The sequence below is a fragment of the Chiloscyllium plagiosum genome, unplaced genomic scaffold (genome assembly GCF_037043375.1).
Source record: "Chiloscyllium plagiosum isolate Xiang-an unplaced genomic scaffold, Cpla_swu_hap1 HiC_scaffold_4, whole genome shotgun sequence".
NCBI lineage: Eukaryota > Metazoa > Chordata > Chondrichthyes > Orectolobiformes > Hemiscylliidae > Chiloscyllium > Chiloscyllium plagiosum.
In genome coordinates, this window is record NW_028270142.1 from 108,300,094 (window position 1) to 108,326,446 (window position 26,353).

Sequence of the window (26,353 nt, forward strand, 5' to 3'; positions counted from 1 at the left end):
TGAAAGAAAGGTCATTTTAGCTAGCTTGCGACAGTTCTGCAGAAGTCTTGGATGCTGATGAATGTGTAAAATAGTGCTTCTGAAAAAGAGAGAAAATAAAAAAAACACAGAGTGAAGAGTTTTGTAAAGGACCAAAATTAGAAGTGTTTGGATAAAACCCTGAAGCAGATATTTAAAACTGAATATATTTAAACCCAACTCCAGGAAGTGATTATTGAATTTTCCAGACTGAGATTTGAAGTCACAGTTAAATTAAGCCTATTGAGGTGTCAGAGATAGGTTATATTTCCTATTGTGTGTGTACAGTACAGGGTGCTTTTGTACTACACAGAGGTGCTTTTATCTGCAAGGATCAGTAAAATAATGTTTTTAAGATTAATGGGATTATATTTTATTGTCTGCTGCAAAATCTTTAAAGTTGTGTCAATTGTAAATTGATAGGCTTATTCTATTGATCTTCATTTCTTTTGTTTAACAAACGTTTGTCTTAATGTTAAAAGCAAATCTGCAACAATGAGTGCTTAAATTTCGGTGACAGACCACCTCGCTAAAATTATAACAAAACAAATATGATCTATCAAATCAGATTTCAGTCTGGGATTTGACTTGTCCAGTAATAATAGCAGCTGGGATTGTAACATTAGCTCAGATTATAAAACACCCTGTCTTGGAAACATATCACTATTCTTTCATTGTTGATATTAAATCCTGAACGTCCCTTCCTATGGCATTGTTCGATAATCTTCACCAGCCGTCCATCACCACCTTCTGAACAAGAATTGGCTAATAAGATTAAATGCCCTACAGTATGGAAACAGGCCCTCTGGCCCAACAAGTCCACACCTCCCCTCCGAAGGGTAACCCACTCCCCTACCATATATTTACCCCAACTTGGCAATTTACCATGGCCAATTCACCTGACCTGCACATCTTTGGATTGTGGGGAGTAAACTGGAGCACCCAGAGGAAACCCACGCAGACACAAAGAGAACGTGCAAACTCTACACAGACAGTCACCTGAGGCAGGAATCAAACCCAGGGCCCTAACACTGTGAGGCAGTGCTAACCACTGAGCCACCATACTGTCCAGTAAATGTTAATAAATATTCATCTAATCAGTAACCTCGCATCCTATTATCAAATGTTTAAAAAAATATTGTGTTATTATGAAGAAAAGCAGCAGAGTTATGTCTGATGTCTTGGCAAGTATCTGTCTCTCAACTACCATCACTAAATCAGATTATTTTGTTACCACTGTGCTTAAATTAGCTTCCATGTTTACCACATAATCATTGGTTAGTACATAGAATGACTTAATTTTACTTAAAAAAAATCTGCTTGGAAACTCCTGAATTTTAAAAACGTCAAGATAAATATGTTTTTTTATTTGCTCACAGGATGTGGGTGTCACTAGCTGGGGCCAGTATTTGTTACCCATCCCTAATTGCTCTGGAGAAAGCCTTCTTGACTTGTCAGAGTTCATGAATTGTAAATACAACCACAGTGCTGTTAGGGAGAGAGTTTCAGGATTTTTGACTGAAAAGACCCTTTCTTTATATATGTCATAATATCAATGAGATCTTTGAGTTGAGGATGTTTATTCCTGATCAATATGTAGAATGAAGTTGAAAGGGATTTTATCCATTCAAATAAGTAATTCAATAAAACCTGCATTTAGTGCTTTCTAAGTCTGGTTTTTGAATTATGTACAATCCCGGGGGGGGGGGGGGCGGTTACCAACAAATTTAATTTTCCTTTTAATCTATCTGGATGGCTTTCTACCAATAGATATTTGATTTTGAAGATTTGTATCATGATCCATAAACTTTCTAAGTATTTATATTTATTGTTGTCTGACCTAATGATTTCCTGCTGTTGCTGATATTGTTCTTTCATTCTATTTTTATTCATTGTGATCCATTCAATGTGAATAACTTTGGAATGTATGAAGAATTTAACAAGATGCTAAGCAAATATATATTTTAATTTTATTTAAACTGTATCTGCTCCACTTTCCCAAATTTCTCCAATGTGCTACCAAATATTGCTGGGGTTATGTTCACATGGTTTAATTATTTTATTGGTGTGTTATGAAGTTGAAAGTGTGTACTGCATCTTTAAGAGAGAGTGAATGCAGGCACCTGTCATATGACCTACCAGCAACCTCAGAGAGTACTGAAAAATTGAAAATAGGTAACATTTGGCTGCTATGCTCACAACAGTTTGAATTTAACCAATCAGTTTAAATTATGCCCCACGATACTAAAACCCAATCAAATTGAATTTTACTGTTTCGACAACATTGAACCAATGGGATGATCCGATGTTTGGGGTATGAATAAGCTGGCACTTTGAAAGTTAGCTGGAGAGCAAGCAACCAACTGCCATTGTCAGAATTACTGTTAGTCAAACACTCTCTATCAAAGGTACCTTTTTCATTTAAATATCTTTGCAGCAAAAGACCAAAGATGCCCCAGGGAGATCTACAGCCAGAGGAAGACACATGCCGACAACAACAGCCACTGTCTGGTTTTGAAAATTAAATTGATGTAATTTTAATAGGGGCATTTATGGGACCAGTATTTTGTTATAGAGTTGGACGTAGATAACAAGCAGTTAGGAGAAAGGAGGCTTAGAGTTGTAAATAGTTGTTGTTTAATGTTCACTGTTAGAGTTAAAGAATAAAATTGACATTTTTCTTTAAATAGTGGAATTTGGGGAGTTTCTGTCACTTATATTTCAACAGATTATGCAGCGAGGTGACCTTTTCTGTGTGTTTGGTTTAATTTGCAGAAGGATTTGCCACTATGTCGTAACAGTTTGGGAGCTCAGGTCCGTGATTTGGACAGGTTTAGACAGATCCAGTCAGAGATTTGGACAGATTTGAATAGATTTCGGGTACGAAAGATCTCGGCAGATTTAATCACTTGCCTATTAGTGTTCTAGATCATTAAATAAAACACAGATGAGACAATTTGTTTAATTTTGGTTATTGAGGATGGTTAAATTAAAAGTGAGAGAAATGGCTCTTAAGATTGCTAAAGAGATTCTGGGGTTTGAAGATGATTCCTAAAAGAAAGTTTAGAAGGACAGAAAAAGAGCATACTTTTAGGATTAGCAAAGAGGTTAGATTTGGGGTCAACCAAGGACAAAAGTAACGCTGAAATTGTAAGGGAATTACTCAAAGACTTTGGTGTGTCAGAGAAACAGACAAGTGCAGTGGAGTTAGTAAAACTTAAATTACAATTGAGGAAAATAGAGTTAGAAGATAAACAAATGAAGAGAGGGAGGGAGAAGAAAAAGAGAGATGAAGAAGAGAGAAGGTTCTTAGCTGAACAAAGAAAGAGAGAAGAAAGAAAACAAGAGAGACAGAAAGAGGGAGAGAAAAAAGGGAGAAAGGAAAAAGGAGAGAGAACTTGAACTTCAGAGGTTGTGACTTAGGAAAGTCAAGTTAACAGGATGGCGATGAAGGAAGAAGATAATGATATATACAAATATGTTAAATTACTGCCATATTTTGATGAGAAAGTTGTCAAAGCATTCTTTATTTCATTTGAAAAATTGACTAGGCAGATGGAGTGGTCAAAGGACTTGTGGTTAATGCTAATTCAGATTAAGCTGGTAGGCAGAGCTAGTGAGGTATTTGTAGTACTGTCAGATGAGGGGGTCAAGAGATTATGAAGAGGTCAAACAGGCTATTTTGAGTGCATATGACTTGGTACCAGAAGTGTATAGACAGTGAAGGAACCAGATCAGACTTATGTTGAGTTCGAAAGAATTAAACATAGTAATTTTAATAGATGGATGCGGGCCTTAAAAACTGATAAGACCTATGAGTCTCTAAGAAAGACTATTCTGCTAGAGGTGTTGAAAAACTCACTTCCAGAGATGATAAGAATTCATGTAGATGAACAGAAAATTCAAGAAGGGAGAAGAGCAGCAGAGATGGCAGATGAATATACATTGGTGCATAAGACAAAGTTTAGTTTCCAGCAAGAATTTCATCCTGTGATGGATAGAAATTGAGAGAACGGAAGATCCTACACTGCAAAACAAAGAGTAGAGAACACTGATAATTGTTTACCACAGATTAATATAGAAGCCCAAGAGGGTGGAAAGGAGGTGAAAGGCCTCTGGTGTTTTCACTGGAATGGAGTGGGACACTGAAAATTACACTGCCGATGATTTAAGAAAGGCACTGGGAAAACGTATTTGAACTGCCAGAAGGTGGGACATGTAAAGTCACAGTGTTGGTTGTTAAAGAAAGGCACTGTGGGAAAAGATATGGTAAATGAAACTAAGCCAGTGGCATTAGTGAAAATAGTAAAGGAAACCCTAAGAAAAGTTGAGGAGCTGTAGGAGAGTTCACAGCCTGGCAGGGGCTGGCTATGGAGTTAGTGCCTGATCTCTATAAAGAATTTGCCTCTGTGGGTAAAGTTTACTCAAAAAAAACAGGGAGAGAAGGGAAAGAAGTCATAATTTCCAGAGACAGAGGACCCAATCACCCTCTAATCATAAGAGATGAACTCTTTCTGACCTGCTACCTGAGAGAATGGTAATTTGTAGGATATGTGGACAGAAATTTCACATTCCCCAACTAAGATCAGGTTGGATTGCCAACTCAAGACTAAGGAAGTTACAGTGGGAGTGATTGACAGAGTGTCAGTTCCAGGAATACAGTTTGTTCTTGGGAATGATTTAGCAAGATCCAAGGTGGGAGTGACACCCCTTATTATGGAGAAGCCCAAGGAAGACCAGGGAACTGATGAGTTATAGAAGAAAAATACCCTGGAATTTTCTCAAACTGTGTAGTAACAAGATCCCATAAGTCACAGCCAGAAGCAGAAACTAAAGAGAAAGATGAAAGAGTTGAGGTTCAGTTAGCAGACACCCTGTCTGACGTAATGGTACATGAAAATCTGAACAGGTAGAGGGTCAGGAAGAAGTGTTTAGTCCTGAAAGGCTAATGGAATTACAACAAAAAGATGAGACAATATAAGATATATATGTTGATGCATACTCAGAGAAGGAGGCAGAGAATGTTCTTGAGGGTTATTATCTTAAAAATAGAATCCTAAATTGAAAGTGGAGACCACAGCAGGTTAGTACAGAGATGAAATGAGCAGAAGTGAACCAGATAGTGTTGCCGGTAGAAACAGAGAGGAGGTGTTACAGGTAGCATATAAATTACCAGTAGGAGGTCACTTAGGGGTACGGAAGGCTCAGGCTAAGGTACAAAAGCATTTCTATTGGCCTGGCATGCATAAGGATTTGGTTAACTTTTGCCAAACATGTCATACTTGCCAAATGGTGGGTAAGCCACAGGCGGTAATAAAACCTGTACCTTTGTTACCAATTCCCACATTCGAAGAATCTTTCACATGGTTAATGATTGATTGTGTATGCCCCCTCCTGAGAACTAAAAGTGGAAACCAGTACTTGTTAACCATGATGGATATGTCTCCCAGAGGCAATTCCATTATGGAGTATTAATACAAAAAGAGTTGTAGAGGAATTAATAGCTTTCTTCACGTGGTATGGGCTGCCCAGATATTAAGTCAGACCAAGGGTCTAATTTTACTGTTAGGCTGTTTAAGGAAGTCATGGATAGCTTAGGCATACAACACTTTAAATCAAATGTGTACCATCCTGAATCCCAGGGAGCTTTAAAAAGGTGGCATCAGACCTTGAAGACCATGTTAAGAGTGTACTATCAGAATGATTGGAATAAAGGTAGCCCATTCGTATTGTTTGCCATTAGAGATGCCCCAAATGAATCTACTCAGAATACACCCTTTAAGTTAATATTTGGACATGAAGTGAGAGGGCCTTTGAAATTAATTAAAGAAAAATTGACAGGACCAAAGTCGGAGATCTCACATCTGGATTATATATCAGAGGTAAGGGAGAGATTTAGTCAGGGAGGTGAGTTAGCTGAAGTGAGTTAGCTGAAGCAGCACCTGAAGAGTGCATAGCATAGAATAAAATAGGCAGTAGATTAAAAACTCTGAAATCTGGACATTTTCCTGTGGGGATGGCATATTAGTATTGTTACCCGTGTAAGAGACCCCTATCAAATTGAGAAAAAGTTGAGTCGGGTAAACTATCTGGTAATGATACCAGATAGAAAAACAACTCTACCAGACATGTCATGTGAATATGTTGAATCCGTATTATACCAGAGAGAAAGAACTGGAGAAACAGGTGTTAGTTACTGCCCCACAGAGTGAGGAATCAATGTGTGCAGTTTGATGTGCCTCAAACTATGTTAAACAATGAGGATGTCCTTGAGGTGTAGGATAGGTTAGTGAGCTATCTACCTGAGGAGCAAAGAATGCAGCTGAAAGGTTTGTTGCAGTGGTATGAGGACACATGCAGGAATAAGTTGGGGAGGACTAATGCTATTGTGCATGCGGTAGAAGTAGGGAATGCTGTTCCCATAAAACAACACCCCTACAAACTTAATCTTTTCAAAGCCACACAGGTCCAGAATGAAGTGGATGGGATGCTGGATTTACTGCATGGTTATTGGCAAGTACTTTTATCAGAGTCAGCGAAAGACATTTCTGCGGTTGTAACCCCAAATTGGTTTTAACAATTCAAAGTGATACCCTTTGAAATGAAGAATGCACCAGCCACATTCCAAAGACTCTTGAACAGAATTGTGACTGGGTTAACAAATCGTGCAGTCTATCTGGATGATCACCTGATGAAGGAACAGTGCTCCGAAAGCTAGTGCTTCCAAGTAAACCTGTTGGACTATATCATGGTGCTGTGTGATTTTTAACTTTGTATCTAGATGATGTAATGATCTTTAGTGAGTCACAGAAAGATCAAATGATAGAGTTGGCAGAGCTCTTTGTGTGATTAAGAGAAGCAAAACTGGTAATAAACTTAAAGAAAACAGAATTCGCAAAAGCTGAGGTAAAATTCTTGGGGCATAACATTGGTCATGGACGATTGACCCCAAGGATCACAAAGATGAAGGCCATCAAGGAATTTCAATGATCAACCTCGAAGAGAGATGTGCTTCAATTTTTGTGACTAAGCAGATTCTACTAGAAGTTTGTTCCAAACTTCAGCAGCGTCGTGGCTCCACTGACAGATTTGCTGAAGAAGAACACAAATTTCGGTGAACAAAACAATGCCAAGAGGCATTTGACAATTTAAAAACAGTATTAACCACCGCACCAGTTTTAGCTACACCAAACTTTTTGAAACCATTCAAAATTGCAATTGATGCTAGTGATTTAGAAGTTGGAGCTATATTGCAAAAGGAAGATCATAACGGAATTGAATGGCCAGTTGGTTACTTTTCAAAGAAACTCAACACTCACCAGAAAAAATACTCTACCATTGAAAAGGAATTATTAAATTTGGAACTGGCCTTACAACATTTTAATGTTTATGTGATGAGCAACATGTCAGAGACTGTTGTGTATTTGGATCACAAACTTCTTACATTCTTGGAATGATTTAAAAACAAGAATATGAGACTATTTCATTGGAATCTTATGTTACATCTTTTAATTTACAAATTGTACATGTTGCAGGTCGCAATATATGCATTCCATTGTAATGGGGTTATGAATTGGAGAAAAAAAAATAAGCCATCTTTTTAACATGATGGTTCACGTTTTCTTAAGGGGGGTGTTATGAGGTTGAAAGCACATATTGTACCTTTAAGGGAGAGGAAATACAGGCACCTGAAAATATGTAACAGTTGGCAGCTATGTTCACTACAGTTTGACTTTAACCAATCAGTTTAAATTATGCCCCATGATACTAAAACCCAATCAAATTTGAATTTTACTGTTTTGACAACATTGAACCAATGAGACGATCTGATGTTTAGGATATAAATAAGCTGGCATTTTGAGAGTTAGCCAGAGAGTGAGCAACTAACTACCATCGTCAGAGTTACTGCTAGCCAAACACTCTCCATCAAAGGTACCTTTTTCATTTAAATATCTTTACAGCAAAAGACCAAAGGCAACGCAGGGAGATCTACAGCCAGAGGAAGACACATGCAGCTGATGACAGCTGCCGTCTGGTTTTGAAAATTAAATTGATGTAATTTTAATAGGGGCGTTTATGGGACCAGTATTTTGTTGGAGGCAGATAACAAGCAGTTAGGAGAAAGGAGGCTTAGAGTTGTAAATAGTTGTTGCTCAATATTCACTGTTAGAGTTAAAGAATAAAATTAATATTTTCTTTAAATAGTGGAATTTGGGGAATTCTCTGTCACTCATACTTTAATAGATTACAAGGTGAGGTGAGCTTTTCTGTGTGTTTGGTTTAATTAGCAGAAGGGTTGACTGCTGTGTTGTAACAGTTTGGGATGGCTGTTCTTGCCAAACTTTAAATTGCAACCTGTCAGATCAGGGAGGAAAAGGAATGCCTTAGCCATCTCACTCCATTTTAACTGCCAAGCAACACGGCTTTGACTCATACAAACTGGCAGAAACTAAGTCAATTTTCCTTAAACCTTTGTACCCAAGGCAGGACCCTCCAAACCCACTGCCATGACCTTTTAGAAGGAGAAAGTCAGCAGGTATGTTGGAACACCATCACCACAACTTCTCCTCCAAGTCACTCACCATCCCAATTTGGAATATTTCTCACTGTTTATTCAGTGTCAGTGGGTCAAAATCCTGACATTCTCTCTCTAACTGCATTGTGGATTAATATAGGACACCAACTATAGAAGTTCAAGAAGACACCTCAGCACCAACTTCTCAATGGCAACTAGAAATGGACAATAAACGTTGGCTCAACGTGTGATGCTCACATTTCAAGGATGAATAAAAAAAATCAAGACACTAAAAACCAAATGCACTTGTTTTAATTTGTGGTCCATATGCAAATCAGCAATCAAAGCAATGAGTTTTGCATAAGTAGTCATAAAATGCAATATAAACATAATTTGAAAGTGGGGAATTTGTTGACTATGGTCAGCAGTGCATGTGTCAATCGTAAAATTAAATTCAATTAAATTTCATAATTTAATTTGAAACTTTTAGAACTGTTAATTAACTGTATTAAGCATCTTACATAGTTAACTATCTGAAATTGGTGTTAATTACTATAAGCAGAAAGCTGTGTTAGCACTTGTAACTTGACTTTGACTCAAAAAGATTTATGAAAATATATTGCATTTGCTGACATGGAAGCAATTGTATCAGTAGAAAGGTGGGGGAAGTGGCTGCCTTCATGTGGTGATTGACACTTTAAACAGGTTATTAAATGATTAGCTGTCTTTGACGGGATTACTAAATACAAGTTTTTTTTAACAACAGATGAAGGGATTTATATTCTTCGAACTGTTTTACTATTAGGGCAGGGTTTTTTCCCTTACAAATGTATATGAGGGAAAGCACCGTTACTTGCCCTCTCCACATGCCCGAGGCCTGCCCATTGCGGCTAAAGGATGAGAGTCCAGGTGGGAAGGAGGAATGGCAGTATGAGGTAGCATGGAGGTGGTATGACAGGTTATGAAGTGGCATGTAATATCTGTGGGAAATGGATCGAATGGGTGAGATGGTGTGAAGATGAGACCTAGTACGCCTACAGCTTTTAAAACACCTTTGAACTTGAAAATGTCTTCTACCCAGACGGGCTTGGCAATAGCCCATCCCCAAGTCACTCATAATTTGCTTCTGAGGTCTAATTCTATTCTGTCCTGCCTCCTTGGAGCAAAGGTTGTAACAGAACCCTTTAAACTGAGGCAGGTTGAACAAGTTAGAAAATTTTCTGACTTAAGCTACCTGCCTCGATATCGAAAGTCCAGGCTGTGATGTTTGAAAGGGTAAATGTACAATGGCTACCAAAATTCTGAATTTAGTTCATGTCAACTTCATTGACAGATGAGTAGAATGAAAGCCAGACAAAGGTAGCACAGTGGCTAGCACTGCTACCTTACAGAGCTAAGGATCTGGGTTCAATTCTAGCCTCAGGCAACTGTCTGCGTGGAGTTTGCACATTCTCCCTGTATCTGTGCATGTTTCCTCCTACAATCTAAACGTGTGCAGGTTAGATGAATTGGCTGTGGTAAATTACTTGTCGTGTTCAGGGAGTGTAGGCTAGGTGTGTCATAGAGATGCACAGTGTGGAAACAGACCCTTTGGTTATGCCGACCAGACATCCCAGCCCAATCTAGTCCCACCTGGCCCATATCCCTCCAAACCCTTCCTATTTATATAGCCATCCAAATGCCTTTTAAATGTTGCAGTTGTACTAGTCTCCACCACTTCCTCTGGCAGCACATTCCATACACGTACTACCCTCTGAGTGAAAAAGTTGCCCCTTAAGTCTCTTTTATATCTTTTCCCTCTCACCCTAAACCTCTGCCCTCTAGTTCTGGACTTCCCCACCCCAGGGAAAAAACTATGTTTATTTATCCTATTCATAAACGGTGTAGTGGAAAGGGACTGGGTGGGATACTCTTCAAAGGGTCAGTGTGGACTTGTTGGACCAAATGGCCTGTTTCCACACTGTAGGGATTCTGATTCTAAACTTAGAAGCTCTTTCAATGAATAAAACAATAGAAACTCTGTGGAATGGTAAAGTTAAGATATCTTAATGTGATGCAGAACAAGCACTGTACTCACCAAATAAAATAGAAATAAAAGACTGTGCAATTAATAGTCAAGGCATGATGCCTAAAAATATAACAGAAAAATGTAAAACATAGCATGGTGAGAATGTCACAAAGGTTGACAAAAAGAAAACGCAAAAGATATGAAAAGGGAGTATGGAAAGTTCTATAAAATCAATACAAAAAGTCTTTTAATAGATTTGTAAAGAGAAAGTAATCAGTAATAATGTGGATCCATTGAAAACTGATAACAGTGATATTGTGAATGAAATAAAGAAAGACAGGTATATTGAATAGGAAAATGATAGTGTGTCCAATGTCCCAAAGAAGGTAATACTGAATTAGGGAAAGAACTCAAACTGCATTCATATAAAAATTTGACAGAAGAAAATAATGTCATTAAAAAGTGACAAATACCCAAGAACAGATTGGTTTCCTTTCCAGAATTTTTATGAAGTCGGTGTGCACAATATACATGTCCCCTTTTTGTAATTTTCCAAAGTTTTCTTGATTTGGGAACCTTTCCTTTCAATTGGAAAATGGTGCATGTCAATCCATTATTTAAAAAATGTGAGAAGGTCTTGTTAATCCAACATCTGTCATCAGTAAATTATGAGAGTCTATTACTAAGATTAGAGTAGTTGAATACCTAGAAATTGATCAGCTGATCAGAGATACCCAGCATAGATTTGTTAATTGAGTTTTTTGTAGAGGTGATTGAAGTAATGGACAGGTCTATAAATGCTATTTACATAGAGTCATGGCAGGGTGTAGTGGTGTTGGATTTTGTGAAGGCTGCAAGCGAGGGAAACGTGGCATTTGAGATGATTTAGTTAGGTTGGGGTGAATATTTCATTTCCCAGCAATAGATTGAGAAGCAAAATTAAGTTAGTAACATGTTTGCAGCATGTTGAGCCTCATACCATCCCAAGGCAGCTTCCCACCTGTAGTACACAGGCATGCAATATATAGTCATTGGTGTAAAATGTATTTTAATCATGTCCCACCTTCAAGATAAAGCCAGCAATGTACAAGCATCTCAAGTTAACAATTTCACATTCCTTTACTGGTGGTATGCACCAGTTGGTGCTATGAGGTTATGCCTGAGATCAGCTGTTTTCCTTGTTGAACTCTAGAGCACGAGGGAGGGGATCAAGAGAATGGCAGCTTGGTTGGAGGCTTAGGGTCAGCAAGATAAGTCAGCAAGAAGAGAGCATTGTGGAGAAAAAGAGATGGAGGACTGGAAGGTGGCAGGACATGACATTCTGGATGTGGTGGGGTTGCAGTGGACAGTCAGTCAAGGTAAGAAAATGAATGGCCTAAAGACAGTTGCACCATTGTCCACACATGGGTTTATTTCATGGTGTTGGCTCACAGACTTTGAAAAGGGAGTATGGAAAGTTCTATAAAATTAATACAAAAAGTCTTTCAATAGATTGGGAAAGAGAAAGTAATCAGTAATAATGTGGATCCATTGAACTTGACTTTGAGTTTACTTCCACTATTTCATTATCCTCACTGAGAATGATCTCAGACAATGTCCTTTATAATCAAGATGGTGGCAGAGTAGGAGGGCTGAGCCTGGGCCTCGTCTGCTCCCATCTGCCTTCAATTTTTTTTCCCTCTTTTCTTCTTTTCTCTTTCTTTATTTTCCGTTTTGTTTCTTTGTTCTTTTTTCTTTAAAGCCTGGAGAGTGGCGGGTAAAGGAGGAGGCCACTGGCAGCAGTGCCAGGACATGCCAGATATGGCTCCACTCCAACCTGGGGTCTCCTGGTGAGTGAGGAGCAGGTGTCAGGCTTACTCGCTTGGCCTGGACTCCCAGTCTTGGCTGAGGCTCCAGGTCCACAGCTAGGCCCATGTACCCAAAGGACATTGGTGAAAGGGATAGAAAGAGATGGCAGCAGCGCCTAGAAGACCATCAGATGGGGAAGGGGAGATATGGAACCGGCACATCCCCAGGCCCTGGCTCCAGCTCGAATAAAGCAGCTGCAGTGGCAGCAGTGAAGGCCTATAACCGAGACCCCTGAGCCCATTACAGAGACCCCAGAGCCCATTACACGGATCCCAGAGCCCATTACACGGATCCCAGAGCCCATTACATGGATCCCAGAGCCCATTACAGAAGCCCCAGAGCCCATTACAGAAGCCCCAGAGCCCATTACAGAGACCCCAGAGCCCATTACAGAAACCCCAGAGCCCATTACAGAGACCCCAGAGCCCATTACAGAAGCCCCAGAGCCCATTACAGAGAGCCCAGAGTCCATTACTGAGACTCCAGTCAATGTCAAGCAGTGACTAGAGGAGTAGTGGAGGAGAAACAAGGAGAAGAGAGAAAGGTGAACTCTATTGTAGTAAAATCTTGCATATTATATTTCAAGATGGCACCAGAATGTGGTGACACTTTGCATACAACTCATGAAAAACCACTTTTCACTCTATTTTCATATGTATGTCATGATAAATCTAACTTTAATCTTATCTCAATTTAAATGTTTTGAAAGAAGTCTAAACAAGTCTGCAAATACAGTCATGTCCCAGAATGGAAAGTACAACACTGGAAACTTAACATCAGCATTCAATAAACAGTCAATTTAAAAATACATTGTTTCTTACCTGAAATATTTACAAGTGAAACCTAACAAGCCACTTAGTTTAAAAGCAATTATGGATGCACAACAAATGCAAGCCTTGAGACCCTCACATCCCATTGGAAGAGTAATTGCAAAAGAATTGGACAGGCAAGTTTTGGCCATTTCAAACTTTCAGTTTCACCAAGAGACTCATTTTTACCCTGCCCATACCAACATTCTCCATCATATCATCACATAAGTCATTCGTAAAAACTGTTGGCACTTTAAATTTTAAATGGAATCACTAAGAGTCAGCAAGTGGAGTCAGCTGGAGGCCCAGTGTGCGGACCGGCTGTGGACCTGGAGCACTGGGGTCTAGAGGTCCGGTGTGTGGAGCAGCTGTGGGTCCTGAGTCTCACAGAGCAAGCCTGAAGTGTTGGTGAGGAAGGTCCCCAGCATCAGTGGCATCGCGAGCAGGAAGCCCGAGGTTTCCCAGAGAGCAGGCCAAAGCAGAGGAGACTTAGCCATTGCAGAGAGTGCCCTTAAGAAAGACTGTTGAACTTTTACCTTTATTTCTTTATGTTTCCAGTTAATACTAGGAAGTTCTGTAATGTTAACTTTTAATTTTTTTTGTTACTTACACTCAGACCAATGGTAATGCTTTACTCTGATATTTGTTTCTCATTGTTGCTACTTGTACCTAAGTTTTGTGCCTTGGCACCTTCATACCGAAGATGACACTGTGTGTGGCGACATTGTACCTTTTCACTGTACTTCTATACTTGAGTACCTGCGACAATAAAGCATAAATCATGTTGAACAAGTTCAAAGGTCTTCTTCATATTATGCCTGCATCCTTTTCTCAGAAATTATATGTGTTCCTTAGTCCTTGTGCCGTCAGCTAATGAGAATAGTTTCATGGATTTTCAGAACATGTTTGATAAATCTTCTCACAAGACACTATTATTTGAAACAGAGTTTCATGAAATTGAAGGTAAATTATTGACTTGGTTTGGAAATTGAACAAGTGGCAGGAGTGTGAGAATCAGAATAATTAACAGGGACTTTGATTGGCAGGATGAGACAAATGATGTCACAGGAACATGGGAAAAAGGAGAAGGAGTAGGCCCTCAAGCTCATTTTACCATTCCATGAGATCATGGCTGATCTGTGGCTTAACTCCTTTGGCCCATATCCCTCAGTACCTTTGCATTTTAAAAAGTTAGCTATCTTGGATTTAAAATTAACAACTGATCAAGGTTCCACTGCTATTTGTGGAAGAGAGTTCCGAACATCTACCACCCTTCATGTGCAGAAATGCTTCCTAGGATATCTCCTGAATGGTCTGGCCCTAATTCTCAGAGTATGCCCCTTGCGCTAGAATCTCCAACCATGGGAATAGTTTATCTTTGTCTACCCTGTTTTTTCCTGTTAATATCTTGAATACTTTGATCAGCTCACCACTTAACTGTCCAAATTCATATAATTTCTCCTTATCACAACTCTTGAACTCAGATATCATTCTTGTAAATCTACATTGTACTCTCTCCAAGGCCAATATATCCTAAGGTGTGGTGCCAGATCTGCTCACAGTACTCTGTTTTACCAGGGTTTTATATAACTGCAGCAAAGCTTCTGCATCTTTATACCCCAGTCCTCCAGATGTAAAGTCCAACATTTCATTAGCTTTCTTGATTGTTTACAGCACCTGTTCATGGAATTTTAAATACTTATGCATCTGAACCCCAAGTCTCTTCAGACATCCACTGCATTTAACTTCATACCGTCTGAGAAGGTACCCTGATCTATCCTTCACAGGTCCAAATACATAACCTCACACTTGCTTACATTGAACTCCACCTGTCACAGTTTTGACATTCACCTATTCTATCAATATGTCTTTGTAATTTTATGCTATCATCTACACTGTCTACAATGCTGCATAACTTTGTGTCATCAGCAAACATGCGTATACGACTTGCAATACATTATCCAAATCATTAATAAATCATGTTAACAACAAAGGCCCAAACACAGAGCCTTCTGGGACACCACTGGACACATTCTGGTGATTTGAGTACCTACCCATTCTCCTTACTTTTTGTGAGTTACAAATACCTACAACCATCTGGGCGATAAACAATTTCCTCAAATCTTCTCTCAACCTCCAGCACTTTACTATGTCCCTGTTTTTTGACCTGTCTACAAAGAAAAAAGGTTCTCCCTATCTACATTTTAGATATCTCAAACTTATCCCCCCGTCAGTGTTCTCTGCTTTAAGAGAAAACAATTCCACTCTATTTAGTCATTCTTCATAGCGGAATTGTTTCAGGCTAGGCAGCTTCCTATTGAATCGCTTCTGCTTCCTCTCGAGTGCAATCACATCCTTCCTATAGTGTGGTGACAAGAAATTCACACAACAGCAAAAAGCTAAAATCATTATCATTAGAGAGAGACAGTTTGACCTGTGGGTCGCCATGCCTTAGGTGAGGTTTGAGGTTGAAAAGGTGAGGCCTTCATGAGAATCTCAGCTGGTATGGAAATTGAACCCACACTGCTGGTATCATTCTGCACCACAAACCAGCCTCCTACCAACAGAGCTAACCAGCCTCCAGTCCAGCTATCACTTAACTAGTGTCATATACAGCTCCATCATAACCTCCTTGCTCTTGCATTCAATGCCTTGACTAGTAAAGGCAAATAAGTGAGGGAATTAATTTAAATATTAAAGTGCTAACTTAGCACATAAGAGATTGTGGGATTGAAGACCACATTCACCACTTTGCAAGGACAATCGGGAGTATGAATGTGTACCTCAAGAGTTGATGCAGGAGGAAGGGTTTTAGATTCCAGATCACTGGGACCTTTCCTGGGGAAGAGGGACAATCCGCACCTGAATCAGAATAGAACTAACGTGCTTATGGGTGGATTCGCTGGTACTCTTGGGAGGAATTTGAAATGGGGAGGGGACACAGAGTGTTAATACAATAGGAGCACAGCATACTTTAGTAAAGGAACCAAGGCAAAGGGAATTCATCCAGATTCAAGAGATTAAGGTGAGAATAGATGGCTGTTAATACTAGGTATGACAGATGAGTTAGGACATGGATTGAATGTGGAATTGCAATACGGTTGTCAGGACAGAGATGTAGTTGAGGGATGAGCAGGACTGGCAGCTCGACACTGTGGGGTATAGAATCTTCAGGCATGGCAGGAGAAAGTGTAAAAGAGGAGGAAGTATTATTAATGAAGGAGTCAGTTACTACCCTAAGGAGGGCTGATATCTTGGAAGGCTCTTCAAATGACGTTTTATGGCTAGAGTTTGGAAATAAAAATGGGAGTAGTCACATTGCTGCGAGTGTATTAGAGGCTCTCAAACAATCTGTGGGCAATAAAGGAACACAAGTTACTGAGGTGTCCAAAAACAATAATAAAGAGTAATTATATTAGAGGATTTCAACTTCCCCAACATGAATTGGGATAGTCATAGTGTAAATGGTTTAGATGAGACAGATTTCTTGAATTGCATTCAAGAGAGCTTTTTATTTCAACATGTAGAAAGCCCAATAATGGGCAGTGCAGTCGTGAATCTAATTCTGGGTAACAAAGCCGGACTAGTGTTCAAAGTCGTATTGGAGTTGCATTTTAGTCACAATGACCACAACATTGTATGTTTTAAGGGTTTGTTATCGTAAAGGAGAAAATTACCTGCAATAAAGGATTTTAAATTGGTGTTAGGCAGATTTTATTAAAATAAGGCAGGATCTGGCCAAAGTAGACTGGAAATAGCTACTTGTAGGCAAATCTGCAGCACAATGGTGGTCAGCATTCAAAAAGGAATTGATGACACCACTTAGGGTGGCATGTACAAGTAACAAGCCCAGAGAACCCTGGATGCTGAGGAATATTCAGGACTGAATAAAAAGGAAAATAATGGCTTTTAACAGATACAAAGGGAGTAAATCAATGGAGGCCCTAATGAAGTAAAACAGAACTTAAGAAAGCAAGTAGGAGAGCAAAAAGGGGGCATGAGAAACACTGGTGAGTAAGATTAAGGAGAATCTCAAGGTTTTCTATAACATATCAAGTTAACTAAACAGGTCTTTACATATACCATAGGAAGGAGGAATGGTGAACTCTACCTCAGCTAGCAGAAGGTTGAGCAAGTTTTGGCTCTGTAAAAATATGAGATTGTGATCAGTGACAGGACCATTACATAAATACTTCAAGATAAGAATGGTGAAAAAAATCCATTCAAACCAGGAGAAAAATAATGATCAGAGGATCAGTGAGTTTTTCACTTTAAGGACAGTACTATTTTAAGAATTGTCAGTCAGTCAGCAGTTGTAAGCATTTGAGGAGAGAAGCGGAGTTGTGGAAAGAAAGGCAGGGTAAAAGCAGTTCTCTAGCCTCAGAGCTGGTTAGAGGCAAAGGAAGGACAGTGTCAGCTAGTGAGATAGCAAAACAACTACTCACACTTGGCAGTTACAGAGTCCTTAGAGAAGAAGGATCTGTAAGGGCAGTTCCGATTCGAGGTTTGGCTGGGAAGCAACCATTTCAGAGCTCCAGGATTAAAGTTAAAGGTCTCTGCAGACAAGAAAAAAACACTTTAAATTAACAGGGCAAAGGGCCAGGCTGGGAAGGTAACAAGGAACACTTACCATTCACAGCAGGTGTAACTGTCATACTGAGCGAACATGCATGGCTCAGTAGCTAAGTCAAGGTCTTTTAAATTAATATTGACTGAACCCACAACATTGGAATATTGTATGGCACATTTAATTTGACAGGAGGATAATATAAAAGATTTAGAACCCAATGTTTGAGTGAAGACGTCAGAAGGACTTTAGGACTGTGGTAACATCAGGAGATACATAATTTAAACAAGATTTGGCAGGAAGATTGATTCAGACCACAGCCACAGAAGTTTAATAGAAAACTCAGAGACAGGGACGTGCATTGTCTCTTAGATTGTGAAAGGCAGTAATGCATCCAGTTGCCCATGAAGACGTGGGAAAACTCAGTCCAGATTGCAGAAGGCAGGAAACTTCCATCTTGTCCACTGAAAGTGGGAAATCACAACTTGGATTACAAAAAGGGCAGCAAAAACACCAGCAAGCAGTACTGGTATATGTGCTGCTATTAAATTTTAAATAATGTAAGAAAAAATAACTACATCATTGTCATAATACAAAATTAAGATTTTTTGTAAGAAAATAATCCAGCATTGCTATAATAGAGTTTGCAAGTTTGTAAGCAAGGAAAAGCACACTGCATTGCTACAATATGAGTTTAAAGGCTTGAAGAAGCTTTAAAACAAGCAAATTAAAACAGGATTGAGATACCACAAAATTAATATCTTAAAAACAGCTGATTACAAATGGCATTGAGAATGTGCATATTTAAAAGAACTTTCAAGTATTAAAAAAATAGTAACACTACAAAACAATAGCAGGAGAAACAATGCTGTATTGAAGACGTAATGCCAAAGATGGGTCAAACAAGAATATGAGACTGGACATCTTAGAATAAAACACAAGTGTTTTGAAATTAAATATTAATCCTCAACTGCACAAGAAAATATGTAATGATATTTGTTTCGACATACAAAGAAGGCCATTATAAATCACCAAAATATAACAAAAGACTTACTTGAAGAAGTTCCAAAAGCATTTCATAATTATTTCAAACTGAGAACAGATTGGAAAAGCAACATGTAGCGGAAGGTTTCAGCATCCAGGAAAATTCATAGACAATTTAATTAATTACCTCTCTATATTAGTAGAACGTTGCAGCAGTGGGGCTTGAAAATCAGAATTTAAAAGGGACTGAATTCCTGAAATTAGTAATGAAATCATTGTCAAATTTATTACAATCCAAATATTTGACTTTGGAGAAAGTGATGTAAATTGTACTGGAAGCAGAAACCAGGAAGATGTTTGAGAGAAAATGGCAACCTTAACACAGGAGAGCAACAGAATCCATCCACTTTATAAAATGTGACACATGTGATAAGCTAACTCAAAGTAGATCAAACAACTTCTACTCAGTCAGCGTCAGTGCTGCAGAATGAAAAGTCTTCACAGCCAAAAGCAATGCCCAACTATGATAAAAGAATTCTACATATATAGAACAATAGGTCATTTTGAGGAGATGTGCAGAAGGTCGAATCAGCTTCAGAGCAGCAAAAAGCCAAATGTTTACTCATAGAAATTTGTCAATGTGACAGAACCTTCACTATTAAACAAAATCCCAGAAGAATCCCAAATGAAAATTGGTGACTCAACTGACTCAAGGTCCACAGAATTAATTTATGTCATTGGACATCACACTGATTTTTAGCTTGATATGGGGAGAGTATAACTGTCCTATCAGGTCAAATACCATAGATGAAGAAACAGAAGTTACAGAGATGAAAATACATGCTCCAGGTAGAATACTTCTTAAAAGTAAAGATATGCTAAAAGTAATATTATAACACAAAGCATGAGAGTTGAACATGTACATAATTACAATCAACAATTTTTACTTTTGAGCCTATATGTATATCTTGACTTCAATATTTTACAGGCAGCAGAGGAGTTCAACAAATTCCAAGAGATTAACTGTCCAGGCACTGATATAATTCAAATATTCAAGGGACAACCAGTAGAAGATTTCATTGGGCTTCCTAGACTCAAGGTGGAACCCAGAAAGAGAGAATTTTCTTGACATTACTTGTGTTGGCAAAAGAGATTGTTTCAAACTGTCAAAAGGAAGCAAATCTACAACTTCACAGAATTGATGGAGATGTTTCTATTCCAATCATCACTGGAGAAGATTCATAAAGATGACATCAACAAAGTTATCGAGATGGAATTACTGAGGTCAAGGATGAGCAATGCAACCAATCTGAGCTCATTGAGGAATCTTTAACTGAAGTTGTTCAGGCAGCTAATTAATCCACCGAATCAACTGATAAACAAATTTGACTTTGATGCTGGATGATGAATTGACATGTTCAAGAGCAACATTTCAATTTTTCATCTTCCAAAAAAGATCTATCAGAACTAGTGGCACAGATAGCACTTAGAAACATTGGTATATGGAGGGATCTTGAGGTGCAAGTCAATAGCTCCCTGAAAATTGCAACATAATGGATAAGGTGGTAAAGAAGGAATACAAAATGGCTACCTTTGTCATTTGGGGCATTGAGTATCAAAATTGGCAAGTCATATGGCAGTCGCATAAGAATTTGGTTAAGCCACATTTTAAGTATTGTGTGCAGTTCTGGTCACCACACTACAGGAAGGGTATGGAGGCTTTGGAGAAGGTGAAATAAAGGTTGAAACAACTGCACAGAGGGCAGTATCCTGTCATTGAGTCACTCTTTATCTATATGTGCATGGTACACTGTCTGTGGACAGACAGCTCAGAGTCAGTCACTGAAGTGAGGAGACTCTGAATCCTCTGTTTATATAGGAGAAAGTGAGGACTGCCGATGCTGGAGATCAGAGTCGAGAGTGTGTGGTGCTGGAAAAGCACAGCAGGTCATGCAGCATCCGAGGAGTAGGGGAATCAACGTTTCGGGTAAAAGCCCTTCATCAGGAATGAGGCTGGGAGCGTTGGGGGTGGAGAGATAAATGGGAGGGGGGTGGGGCTGGGGAGAAGGTAGCTGAGAGTATAGTAGGGGGATGGAGGTGGGGGGTAATGGTGATAGGTCAGAGGGGAGGGTGGAGCGGATAGGTGGGAAGGAAGATTGACAGGGGGACATAGAAACACCTGCCTGCAACATCAATTCTCCTGCTCCTCAGGTGCTGCATGACCTGCTGTGCTTTTCCAGCACCACACACTGTCATCCTCTGTTTATATGTCAGCCAGTGCTCTCTGACTGACCCAGGGTAAGAACCCCCAAGTCAATAAGATCCACCTGGTTCAAATCACTACATGTCTCGCCCTTATATCTGGGGATGGAGGCCTGGTCTTTCTCAGGTAGCTTCCCCTGCGACATTTTCATCACAGGTCCAGTTCCTCTGACTTGGACTCTGACACAGATGGCATGTACTGGACCATAGCTCGTCTCTTGAGGGAAGATAAAGAAATTATTCTGCTGGTTGTGGAGTTTTGGTCTGGGGCTTAACCAAACATTTTGAGACATTTGGAAAGGCAGGACTGAATAGAATAATCAGCATGGCTTTGTGCTTGGGAAATCATGTCTCACAAACTTGATTAAGTGTTTTGAAGAGGTAATAAAGAAGATAGACAAAGGCAGAGTGGTAGACATTGTCCACATGGACTTTAGAAAGACCCTTTTTGCCCTCCTGATTTCCCGACTGTCTTTATACTCTGGTAAGGATTCACTCGATCTATCCTGTCTATACCTGACATGTGCTTCCTTCTTTTTCTTAACCAAACCCTCATTTTCTTAGGCTCTTTGGTAAACGGAAGCACCTCCCTTCTTGCTGAGCAAAGGATCTTAGTGCGCTGTGGCATGGCTCTCCAGTAGCGGAGCCATCGAGACAAAGAGGCCGAATGTTGGCTGCCAAGAGCAAGACATACCGGGCTTTGCCGACCTCCTGACGCCATGGCTCTGCGGCACCGCGAGTGGGCCGTGTCTCTGCACGGGCCGGAGCCCAGCATGTAACGGGCGACGTACGTGATTGTGGATTGAAAGCCGATATCCTGGCCTCACTTGAGCTGCAGCTTACTGACAAGGCTTGTTCTGTGGCTCGCAGCACCTTGAAAACCGGCCTTTTTGGGCACCCGGTATGCCACTCGGCTGTCGGCTGGCCTTCTTAGCGTAGGAGGCAGTGCGTCAGTCTCATAATCTGAAGGTCCTGAGTTCAATCCTTAGAGAAGGCAAGACTGTGGCTTTTGCCACCGTGTGTGTTTTCTTTCTCTCTGTAGGCAAGAATATTTGCTTTGGACGGCTTCACGCCTGATTTGAGCTGACCACACCAGAGCAAACGTACTGCTGCAAGGTTTAACATCTGGGCGACACGTGCTCAACTTTTTGTTCTGCGCAGCATTTTGTAAACTCACCATCGTGCCATCTGTGCAGCAGCAAAGACTGGAGCCACATGCAGGGTTCACGCGAGTTCACACTGCTTGCGTCCCAAACGTGTCCCCAGGAAAAGCATTGTGGAGAATGTGGGCATCGATCCCACTACCTCTCGCATGCTAAGCGAGCGCTCTACCATTTGAGCTAATTCCCCTACGCTAGGCACTCGCCTTAGCCCCATGGTGCTTCGGAACGATGAGCTGAGAGCAGCAGGCGATTTCCTCTCGAGATTGTACGCTGTATTCAGCCGAACAACGCGATGCGACTATCGGCACATCCGAGCAGCAGCAGCACGTGCGCGAAGTCTTCTGGAAAACACGGTGCCGCCGAAAGAATCGCCAGCAAGACGCTCTGAGATTCCAGAATCCAAAGGAACCGATCGGCATGAGCAGTCACAACAAGTGTGAGGTAGCACTCGAGAGCGCTGTCTGACTGATTGGAGACTTGCGACACTTTCAAGTGAGTGCTGACTGACTGCGTGGATGTTGTGTTCCTCCAGAGGGCTCCCTGCTGCTCGTGGTTTGCAACTGCAGACGTCACAGCACACCAACAGGCAGAATTCTCTGAAGAAGAAGAAGGTGTATTTTGGAGAAAGAGAACACTGGGGGCTGTTACCAGACAAAAAAAGAGGGCTTCTCCTTCATCCTCGTGAGCTGCAGCCATGCGGTCAGGTTCCGCAAAGTGCTGCTTTCAGATACACGCCAAGCAGGCCGAGATGCAAATAGCAACCGCCACTCGTCTGAAGCAGCACCCGCGAGCCCTGTCTGACTGGTAGGGCCTTTCCTTAGTGCTGACCTGCTCGGATGCGTTGCTGTTCAACTTGTGCAACTGTGGAAGTGGCACACCGACGAAGTTCTGCATGGGAGATTGGTTAGCAAGGTTAGATCACATGAGATGCAGGGAGAGCTAGTCAATTGTATACAAAATTGGCTTGACAGTAGAAGACTGAGGGTTATTTTTTAGACGAGAGGCCTGTGATCAGCAGCGTGCCATAAGAATAGGTGCAGGGTTCACTGGTTGTTCATCATTGTGGGCGGCATGGTGGCACAGTGGTTAGCACTGATGCCTCACAGCGCCGGAGACCTGGGTTCAATTCCCGCCTCAGGCGACTGACTGTGTGGAGTTTGCACGTTCTCCCTGTGTCTGCGTGGGTTTCCTCCGGGTGCTCCGGTTTCCTCCCACAGTCCAAAAGATGTGCAGGGTCAGGTGAATTGGCCATGCTAAATTGCCCGTAGTGTTAGGTAAGGGGTAAGTGTAGGGGTATGGGTGGATTTCGCTTCGGTGGGTCGGTGTGGACTTGTTGGGCCGAGGGGCCTGTTTCCACACTGTAATGTAATCTAATCATTTATATAAACGATTTGGATGAGAATATAGGAGGCATGGTTAGTAGGTTTGCGGATGACACCAAAATTGTTGGCATAATTTACAATGAAGAAGGTTATCCAACAGTACAATGGGACCTTCATCAAATAGGCCAATAGGCTGAGGAATGGCCGGTGAAGTTTAATTCAGATAAATGTGAGGTGTTGCATTTTGGTAAGACAATCTATAGCAGGACTTACATAGTTAATAATTGGGTCCGAGAAAGTGCTTCGAGGAGAAAGTGAGGACTGCAGATGCTGGAGATCAGAGCTGAAAATGTGTTGCTGGAAAAGCGCAGGTCAGGCAGCATCCAAGGAAGAGGAGAATCGACGTTTTGGGCATAAGCCCTTCTTCAGGAATCCTGGGCGGCACGGTGGCACAGTGGTTAGCACTGCTGCCTCACAGTGCCAGAGATCCGGGTTCAATTCCCGCCTCAGGCGACCGACTGTGTGGAGTTTGCACATTCTCCCCGTGTCTGCGTGGGTTTCCTCCGGGTGCTCCGGTTTCCTCCCACACTCCAAAAATGTGCAGGTCAGGTGAATTGGCCACGCTAAATTGCCTGTAGTGTTAGGTGCAGGGGTAAATGTAGGGGAATGGGTCTGGGTGGGTGTGCTTCGGCGGGTCGGTGTGGACTTGTTGGGCCGAGGGGCCTGTTTCCACACTGTAATGTAATCTAATCATTTATATAAACGATTTGGATGAGAATATAGGAGGCATGGTTAGTAGGTTTGCGGATGACACCAAAATTGTTGGCATAATTTACAATGAAGAAGGTTATCCAACAGTACAATGGGACCTTCATCAAATAGGCCAATAGGCTGAGGAATGGCCGGTGAAGTTTAATTCAGATAAATGTGAGGTGTTGCATTTTGGTAAGACAATCTATAGCAGGACTTACATAGTTAATAATTGGGTCCGAGAAAGTGCTTCGAGGAGAAAGTGAGGACTGCAGATGCTGGAGATCAGAGCTGAAAATGTGTTGCTGGAAAAGCGCAGGTCAGGCAGCATCCAAGGAAGAGGAGAATCGACGTTTTGGGCATAAGCCCTTCTTCAGGAATCCTGGGCGGCACGGTGGCACAGTGGTTAGCACTGCTGCCTCACAGTGCCAGAGATCCGGGTTCAATTCCCGCCTCAGGCGACCGACTGTGTGGAGTTTGCACATTCTCCCCGTGTCTGCGTGGGTTTCCTCCGGGTGCTCCGGTTTCCTCCCACACTCCAAAAATGTGCAGGTCAGGTGAATTGGCCACGCTAAATTGCCTGTAGTGTTAGGTGCAGGGGTAAATGTAGGGGAATGGGTCTGGGTGGGTGTGCTTCGGCGGGTCGGTGTGGACTTGTTGGGCCGAAGGGCCTGTTTCCACACTGTAAGTAATCTAATGTTACAGGGATGAAGGTGATAGGTCGGGGGCGGGGGGGAGGATGGAGTGGATAGGTGGAAAAGAAGATAGGCAGGTAGGACAAGTCATGGGGACAATGCTGAGCTGGAAGTTTGGAACGGGGGTGAGGTGGGGGAAGAGGAAATGAGGAAACTGTTGAAGTCCACATTGATGCCCTGGGGTTGAAGTGTTCCTCCAGGCATCTGGTGGTGAGGGAGTGGTGGTGAAAGAGGCCCAGGACCTCCATGTCCTCAGCAGAGTGGGAGGGGGAGTTGAAATGTTGGGCCACAGGGCGGTGTGGTTGATTGGTGCGGGTGTCCCAGAGATGTTCCCTAAAGCACTCTGCTAGGAGGCGTCCAGTCTCCCCAATGTAGAGGAGACCGCATCGGGAGCAACGGATACAATAAATGATATTGGTGGATGTGCAGGTAAAACTTTGATGGATATGGAAGGCTCCTTTAGGGCCTTGGATGGAGGTGAGGGAGGAGGTGTGGGTGCAGGTTTTGCAATTCCTGGGGTGGCAGGGGAAGGTGCCAGGATGGGAGGGTGGGTTGTAGGGGGGGGGGGTGTTGACCTGACCAGGTAGTAGTAGTTTTTACCTACAATTCTGTTTGCCCTGCTATAGAAAGAATGTTATTAAACTGGAAAGTGTACAAAAATGATTTAAAAGGATGTTACTGAGACGGGAAAGGTTGAGTTATAAGGAGAGACTGGATAGGCTGAGACTTTTTTTCCCTGGAGAGTAGGAGGGTGAGGGGTGACCATACAGAATTTATAAAATCATGAGGGGCATAGATGAGTTGAATAGCCAAGGTCTTTTCCCAATTGGGTGGTGAATTCAAAACTAGAGGGCATAGGTTTAAGGTGAGAGGGGAAAGATTTAAAAGGGACCTGAGGGGTGACATTTTCACGCAGAGGGTGGTGCGTATATAAAACAAGCTACTAGAAGAAGTGGTAGAGTGGGTACAATTACAACATTTAAAAGACATTTGGGCAAGTACATGGATAGGAGAGATTTAAAGGTATTTGGGCCAAACGCAGGTAAATGGGATTAACTTAATTTAGGAAACTTGGTCGGCATAGACATGTTGAGCCAAAGGGCCTTGTTTCCATGCTGTATGACTATGACAGAACTTTCAAGAGTGAAATTAGGAAGTACATCTATTAGTATGGTGGAACTTTGAAATTTTGATCAAGATGCTGATCAGTTGTCAACTATAGCTCTGAGATTGATAGATTTTTGTGAAGCAACTTAATGGGGCAAAGTGGCTAGATCACCGATCAATCATGAGTTCTTTGAATGGTCAAACTAGTTCAAGGAGCTTTAGGACAACAAAAAAAAAGCAAGGTGAGACAGCAATAGAGAAACAGAGAGAGATTGCAGGGCATAGTGGATTTAAATCGTTCACAA

The 26,353-nt window shown here is 41.2% G+C and overlaps 1 protein-coding gene and 1 non-coding gene across 3 annotated transcripts in view; both read right to left on the reverse strand.

Moving 5' to 3' along the window:
- LOC122547880 (uncharacterized) overlaps window positions 1–26,353 on the reverse strand; it is a 121,580-nt gene that overhangs the window by 56,822 nt on the left and 38,405 nt on the right. The gene's annotated exons all lie outside the window — the stretch shown is intronic.
- Window positions 22,289–22,361, reverse strand: trnaa-agc (transfer RNA alanine (anticodon AGC)). The gene has a single exon. It is a non-coding gene; the product is annotated as a tRNA-Ala (tRNA).